The sequence below is a fragment of the Delphinapterus leucas genome, chromosome 10 (genome assembly GCF_059928025.1).
Source record: "Delphinapterus leucas isolate spDelLeu-1000000601 "Yukka" chromosome 10, BTC_Dleu_Yukka2, whole genome shotgun sequence".
Classification (NCBI taxonomy): domain Eukaryota; kingdom Metazoa; phylum Chordata; class Mammalia; order Artiodactyla; family Monodontidae; genus Delphinapterus; species Delphinapterus leucas.
In genome coordinates this window covers 85,129,593-85,136,996 of record NC_143138.1, presented here as the reverse complement: position 1 = coordinate 85,136,996, position 7,404 = coordinate 85,129,593, and the positions used below count along the sequence as shown (strand labels likewise).

The window sequence follows — 7,404 nt, the reverse complement described above, 5'->3', positions numbered from 1 at the left end:
GGAACGAGTGAGAGAGTAGCATTGACATATATACACTACCAAATGTAAAATAGATAGCTAGTGGGAAGCAGCTGCATGGCAAAGGGAGATCAGCTCGGTGCTTTGTGACCACCTAGAGGGGTGGGATAGGGAGGGTGGGAGAGAGACGCAAGAAGGAGGGGATATGGGGATATACGTATGCATATAGCTGATTCACTTTGTTATACAGCAGAAACAAACACAACACTGCAAGGCAATTATACTCCAATAAAGATGTTAAAAAAGAACAAAAAACGAAGAAACCCTAAGACTGCAACTACACACAAAGCAAAATATTGAATGTGGTCAATAATTGGAAATATCAAGTTTTGAAATTCACACACATTTAACTCAAATACCTGAATTTTTCAGTATAAGTTGTTTTCTTATTAATTTTATTTTATTTTATCCTTACTAATTTTAAATCACTATCCCTTCACAATGTCTGGGTGGGCATGTCATCCACATTAGGGGCTGTACTTTAAATTAATGTAATTACTAGAACATACTAAAAGTTAGCTTTATTTTCAAATTAGAAGGAACATTTTTGAAATAAATGCTTTCTACTATGAAAAGTATTTCTGTACCTTTTGTGATTTCTCTTACATCAACAACTTAGGATAGGAAAATATTCTTAGCTCTTTTAATGTATTTTGTTCTCTTTTGCTCTAAGATGAGTATTTGCATTGAGAAAACATGTTCTCTCTTAACATTATAGAAATTAAGATAGGCAGAAAAGCCTAAGTTATGAACTTGGACACAGCAGGAACAAAGTGTTAAGTTTCTAAAATTCTTTTTCATTTGTTTCTGGTTTCAGGCTGCTAACTTTCTGTTTGGAAGGGGTGAGAGATGGCATGATCAAAAAATAGCCACGAGAAGAGATATCAAATTGCTAAAGACAGTTTGGAGGGCAAGTTGGCAATATTTATGAAAACTAAAAATGGACATTTCCTTTGACCCAGTAATTCCATTTCTTGGTATCTACTGTAGAAAAAAAAGAAATCAATGATGTTCATGAGGGTATATATTCAGAGGTATTCACTGAAATGTTATTTGCAATAGTGAAAAATAGAAAAAAAAATAGACTATTTAAATGTCACTAGGGAGTATTTTTAAAAACTTGATACAGACATATTATGAACTAATATGGAATGAAGAATTACAACTGTATCTAATACTAAGGAAAGATCTGTGAGATATATTTTGAGTTGTAGAACAAGGCATGCAGGATGATCCCTTTTGTTTGAAAAGACCCAAAACTCATGTATTTCTACAGACATGCATGATGTAAATGTCATAAGTCAATATAGTATGAAAAGCAGTAGTTACATCTGGTGAGGGTACCTAAGTTGGAGAAGACGGACAAGGGAGATGCAGAAATAATTCTTGGATTGCTTTTATAATTATACATTAATAAAAAAATAAAGAAAATGTTACTTATTTAAATTTCTCTTTAGGCTTTTACACATTTAACTGGATTGCAGCTCAAATTTTATTAAACCAAACTCAGGGTGCTGGCTTTTGCTCTGTACAAAAAGGCACAGCTGATCCTTCTCTGCTTGTCATTTGGATATGCATACTCCTGTTACTTTAAGGACTATTTCCGGAAGATAAGGGGCAGAAATGAGGGAGACAATGGAGAAGAAAAGCCTTTCCCTCCATGAGAAAACAAGAGCACATTATGAAGTTTCTCCACTTGACAATTTTTCCCCAGGACAGGACGTGTAGAAACACATTTGGCAACAACAAAGCCACGGCTGGCTTTTCGAAACAGAGAAAAATAAAAAGCGGCCCTGAGTGAAATGCCTCTGAAGACTACCTGTTGTTGTCCATTGTCGACATTCTTCCCCTGGAAAAGAATCAGCCAATATATATGCGGTGGCCGCATCCCCAAACTGGGCACTAGATTAAAAACACGCCAGAGCCCAGGCATGAGACACACGCCAAGATCTGAATACCTTGGGCTGTAAAAACAGGTAGAGAGGCCCTCTCAGTTGAAACCTGCAGCTGGGAACTAGGGAGAGCAGAGAGGCGTTCTGGGGGAATTTATGAACCTATTTGAACATCATAAGTTTGAAATTTCCAGACGAAATTGAGCCTGGTACGGTTCCATTTATCACACTTTCCATTTCAGACTGGCGGGGATGGAGGGAATTTAAGTGACAGCTTGCTCACCCTCCCCCCCAGGCCACCTGATGAAATTGTGGAGTGGCGCCTGCCTGGCACGTAGGAAGCAGATGAGAAGGAACTAGCAGCAGGGGGAGATGGGATGGGGGCACGTGGTGGCGGCCCTGAGCAGGTAGAGGGCTCCATGGGGCGGGGGAGGGGCGGGGAGAGGCCAGGGAGGAGTCGGCTAGGAGGACGTGAACGCGAGCAGAAGAAGGCTGGCAACTGAAGTCCCTGCACCAAGAGAAGGACGAAAAGGGATGGAGAGGGAAGGCGGGAAAGGAAAAAAGGGAAAAAAACCAGCCCAGCTGTTCAAGTACATTGAAAGTGAAGGGGATGCTGATTGAGAATAGCAATCAGTCAGAAAAGCCGGAACAACAAAAGAAACATAGAAAGGGACCGCCTGGAGGAAGAAAGTCTCCGTGGCATTTTTATGACTGCTTTTCAAATGGGAGAAAACTGTAAAGGTGGGTGGAATGATTTCAGCATCTCTTAAACATGGGGTACCTGCCCGGCTGTGGCCAGGAGGTTTGCTGGGCTGCCTATCATCTCTCCTTTCCTTCGGAAGTTGGAGAGGTAGCTTTATCCGTTCCCATCAGATGTGTGGAAACCACGCCTTGATATGGATGTGCTTCACTGGACAAGAAAAACGGACCAAGAGTGAGAAAGTTCCCGCTTAGCAACTTATAGCATTTCTCCCCCTTCTGTTTTACCTCAGGCTACTATTTCTGTCTCCTCTTTGAGTTTCTGTTAAACACACTCAAGATTTTTTAGTGTGTTTCTGTTGTATTTTTCAAGATACCCCATGTCCCCCCAAAAAAGTTAACTTTGGGAAGAACAGATCATGTGCTCCTAGAAATTCGAGACTGGCTTGTGCTAATCCAAGGCACATTTTTTTGAGAGGGTCACTTGAGACACATCAGTAGTACCAGTTTGTTTTGGAATCACATTTAGCAGAATTTTTTTAAAACCATGAATAAGTCTGTGTTTTTCATGAAAACAAAGAGCAGATTTTGCAAACAAAGGATGTCATTTATCCCCCAAATGCAAGTGTTTTGTATATAAACAATATGACACTTTACCTGAGAAAATTAGTGATGAATTAATGACAGGGAATTCTGCCTACGTGCATCCTCTGTATCTACTGGTGGTATAAAATTTGCCCTTGAAAGAAAGTGTAGTGTTTTCTCCTCACAGAGTCACAGAGATATCAGTCATTTCGTGAAATGAAAATTCATAGTTTGATAAGCAATTAACACGTGTTTCTTTCAGACACAGCCAAATGTTTCATTAGATTTTTAGATAACGGCATTTGAAGGTTTCTATTCGAACTCGCATGCAGTGTATTAGAAATGGTCCCATTCAAAGCTATCGCTGAGGCTACAAAGGAAGAATCTCTCTCTCTCCAGCAAAGCTCAACAAAGCACCTTTTTCATGTGAGCCTTTGCACTAAAACTCCAGGACACCGTCAACAACAATCAATGTCTCGTGAGACTGCCCAAGTTTAAGTGATATCTGTTGGTTCAGGTAGTCATGCAGAGCTGTCAGTTGTCTTCAGGCACATCACAGAGAATGCATGCTACCAAGAAAGTGAGGAAAGAAACTGGTTCAAGAGTGCAATTGATTTGAAAACGACTTAACAATCTAAAACCACACTGTAGACTCACACCGTAGACTTATGGCTAGCCCGTTGTTCTCTGAAATTCAGAGGGGGAGACAATAAAATTAGATGCTCCTTTGGAATTGAGTGTGCTGATCTAGCACTTCCCTTGGCGCCCTACCAAGAGCATCAAATCTGTGCTTTAAGAATGTAAGAGGCACTACTCTGATTGGAGGGGATGCCGTTAGATACTCCGATGGCTTACACTTCACTTGGGATCAACTGGAAAATGTGTGTTAAGAATCTCTTTCACAATTACGAAATTTCACTTCCAATGCAAAAATATCTCGCAGGCTAACTGAGAAGTAATACCACCCCAGAGAAAAGCATTGGCTGTCTCCCAGATTAATATGGGGTTATGGTCCATGATTGGGTTAGATGAGGTAAAAATTTCCCACCACTCTTCCAGATATACAGGAAATTGTTGTGCTTGAAATAGATTCGGGCTAAGTAACTAATTAAAAGAATTTGGATCAAGAAATGTGACATGGAATGTGATGTAGATATTTCCAGTTCTTATTCAGGAAACCTTATTGCAAAAAGGTTGAAAGATAATTGAGAAAATAATTTAGATGGTGGTGAGAGTTATTTGTGTGAAGATAAAATACAGAGTCCTTTTCATTTAGATGGAGAAGCTGCCAAGTAGCTCTTGGTGATAATTCTATGCACGAAATTTTCATAGTGGGCTTCAGTACCTTGCCAGATGAAAGCTTTTGCTCAGTTTAAAGTTGGAAAAGAGATTTGAGTTTCCACCAAGGATAATGTGTTAAGCTTGGTAATTAAAGACTGTTTTTCATAAATAATGCCAAAAGCACATTGGGAACACTGGGCTCATATATTACTGTATTTTAAAGAAATCAAGGGCCTAATAAATTCTTGACAGGATCACAGACACACACGTATACACACACTCACTCCATTAACATCAGGATATGAGATGAAATTATATAATTTTTCTAATCGAGTATTATTAAATGACATGAAAGGAAAATATGCCTATGGGGGGGGTCTGTAAATAATGACCAGTTTTAAAAATAGAATATAAACTTTGAGTTGCACGGTCCAGTGCTACGCCAATTGTGTTCCATGATCTGGTGCCAGTCCATGGTCAGTCCACAACAAGATACAGAGATTGAGGCTGATCATCTAGAAACAGCTCTAGCAATCAGACAAGGACTGTGAAATATCGTCATTTAAAAATGAGCTTGCGGGCTTCCCTGGTGGCGCAGTGGTTGAGAGTCTGCCTGCCGATGCAGGGGACGCGGGTTCGTGCCCCGGTCCGGGAAGATCCCACATGCCACGGAGCGGCTGGGCCCGTAAGCCATGGCCGCTGGGCCTGTGCGTCCGGAGCCTGTGCTCCACGATGGGAGAGGCCACAACAGTGAGAGGCCCGCGTAGGGCAAAAAAAAAAAAAAAAAAAAATGAGCTTGTGTTTCCTATCACCTCAATTTTCTATTTCATATTCATTATACTTTTTGAATGCATTGGTCCAAAATGCTAACAAATATCTCCCTTCCCCACAGGCAATCTGAGAAACACTGACATGAACTGTGCTTTTAAGCATCTCAGTGCTATTATCTGAATTCACCTTGTTTTTGTGTTTTGAGAAGGTGCATGATTTAACCTCAGTTTAATGAGGAAAACCAGACAGGTCGGTGGAATCTAGCCACTGCGGTTCTTGCTGAACCACACTCATGCCATTCTCCCCCTCATTTACTCTACTTCACCCCCAGGCCCTTCTTCTGTCCCTTAAACCCACCAAGTTCCTTCCTGTCTTTGAGTCTTTGCACTTACACTTCCCTTGGCCTGTAATGCTTTTCCTTCCATTCTTCCAAAGGACTGATCTTTGCTATGGACATCTCCACTTCAATGTCACCTCTTTAAGCTGAGGCCTCCCTGACTCTAACTGAAAAATAACTCCCCTCCAAGTCACTTTGTAGTACTCTCTAAGTGCCACTATCATGACTATTATATATTTTTAATTGTTCATTGCCTATTTTTCCATACTAGATTGTTAATCCAACAAGAGCAGGAAACTTGACTGTTTTTTTTTCACCACTGTGTACTCAAAGCCTAGAGCAATGTAGAGCACATTAGCATATTGGTGCATTGAAGGACTGACAGACTGTCTGAATATTTACATTCTCCTAGTAGAGTGTAAGCTCCTCAAAGACAGGTTTTATTTTATTCATTTATGTATTCCTAGCATCTTAGCACAGTGCCTAGCACAGAGAAACTGCATGAAAAATGCCATCTGAGGACAGAAGTGAATAAAATCCCTCCTGGGAACATCCATCTGGGAGTCCCATGCACCCTAGGACTCACATATTTGCATCTAAACTCATCACCCATATAAAATAGGTAGCTAATAAAGACCTACTGCATAGCACAGGGAACACTACTCAATACTCTGTATACCTATATGAGAAAAGAATCTAAAAAAGACTGGATGTATGTATATGTATATGTATATATGTATATGTATATGTATATATGTATATGATATATGTATGATATATATATGATATATGTATATGTATAACTGATTCACGTTGCTGTACAGCAGAAAGTAACACAACATTGTAAATCAACTCTACTCCAATAAAATAAATGAATAAACAAATTCATCATCCCCCCTTACAGTCTTCAGTTTTCATCACCATTTACCCAGGCTCCCAAGCAAGGAACCAGTGTCAAAGTTGGTTCTGCCCTCATCCTTATGCCCGATCGTTAAAGAAAAATGAAACTGATTTAAAATCCCAATATATCTTTAGCCTTTGATTATATTCTTATTTTTGTTCTTGAGAACTTTTAAATTTTTATTTATTTATTTATTTTTTACAGTACGCGGGCCTCTCACTGCTGTGGCCTCTCCCGTTGCGGAGCACAGGCTCCGGACACGCAGGCTCAGCGGCCATGGCTCACGGGCCCAGCAGCTCCGCGGCATGCGGGATCCTCCCGGACCGGGGCACGAACCCGTGTCCCCTGCATTGGCAGGCGGACTCTCAAGGACTGCGCCACCAGGGAAGCCCTATTTTATTTTATTTTATTTTTAAAATATTTATTTATTTATTTGGCTGCACCAGGTCTTAGTTGCGGCAGGCGGGATCTTTCATTGCAGCATGTGGGATCCAGTTCCCTGACCAGGGATCGAACCTGGGTCCCCTGCATTGGGAGCACAGAGTCTTAACCACTGGACCACCAGGGAAGTCCCCTATTTTATTTTTTTGATGGAGGCAGATTTACAATTTTTTTCTCTATGACTTGTGCTCTTCATGTCTTGGAGAGAAAGTCCTGCTTATTGGTTGTGGTGGTGGTGGCACTGTGGTGCTTTGCCTGGTTTCCTTGGTCCTTCTTACCAGTTCTACATGCCCACCTCCCCACTTCTGTTTGCTTTGCTTCCAAAGCTTCCTCCTTGCAGCTTTCCTCAGAAAACTGAGCCGGGACTTTCTATCTCTCTGTGGACAACATGGAGCCAACATGGCTCCAACTGTCTTGGGCGCATGACAGCTCAGCATCCTTGCCTCGAGGTAGGGCAAACTCTGAGGGACAGTTAATTC

The 7,404-nt window shown here is 41.0% G+C and overlaps 1 non-coding gene across 1 annotated transcript; it reads right to left on the bottom strand.

The window, feature by feature from the left end:
• Positions 1-6,979: 6,979 nt before the first annotated feature.
• Positions 6,980-7,052, bottom strand: TRNAG-CCC (transfer RNA glycine (anticodon CCC)). The gene has a single exon. It is a non-coding gene; the product is annotated as a tRNA-Gly (tRNA).
• Positions 7,053-7,404: the final 352 nt, after the last annotated feature.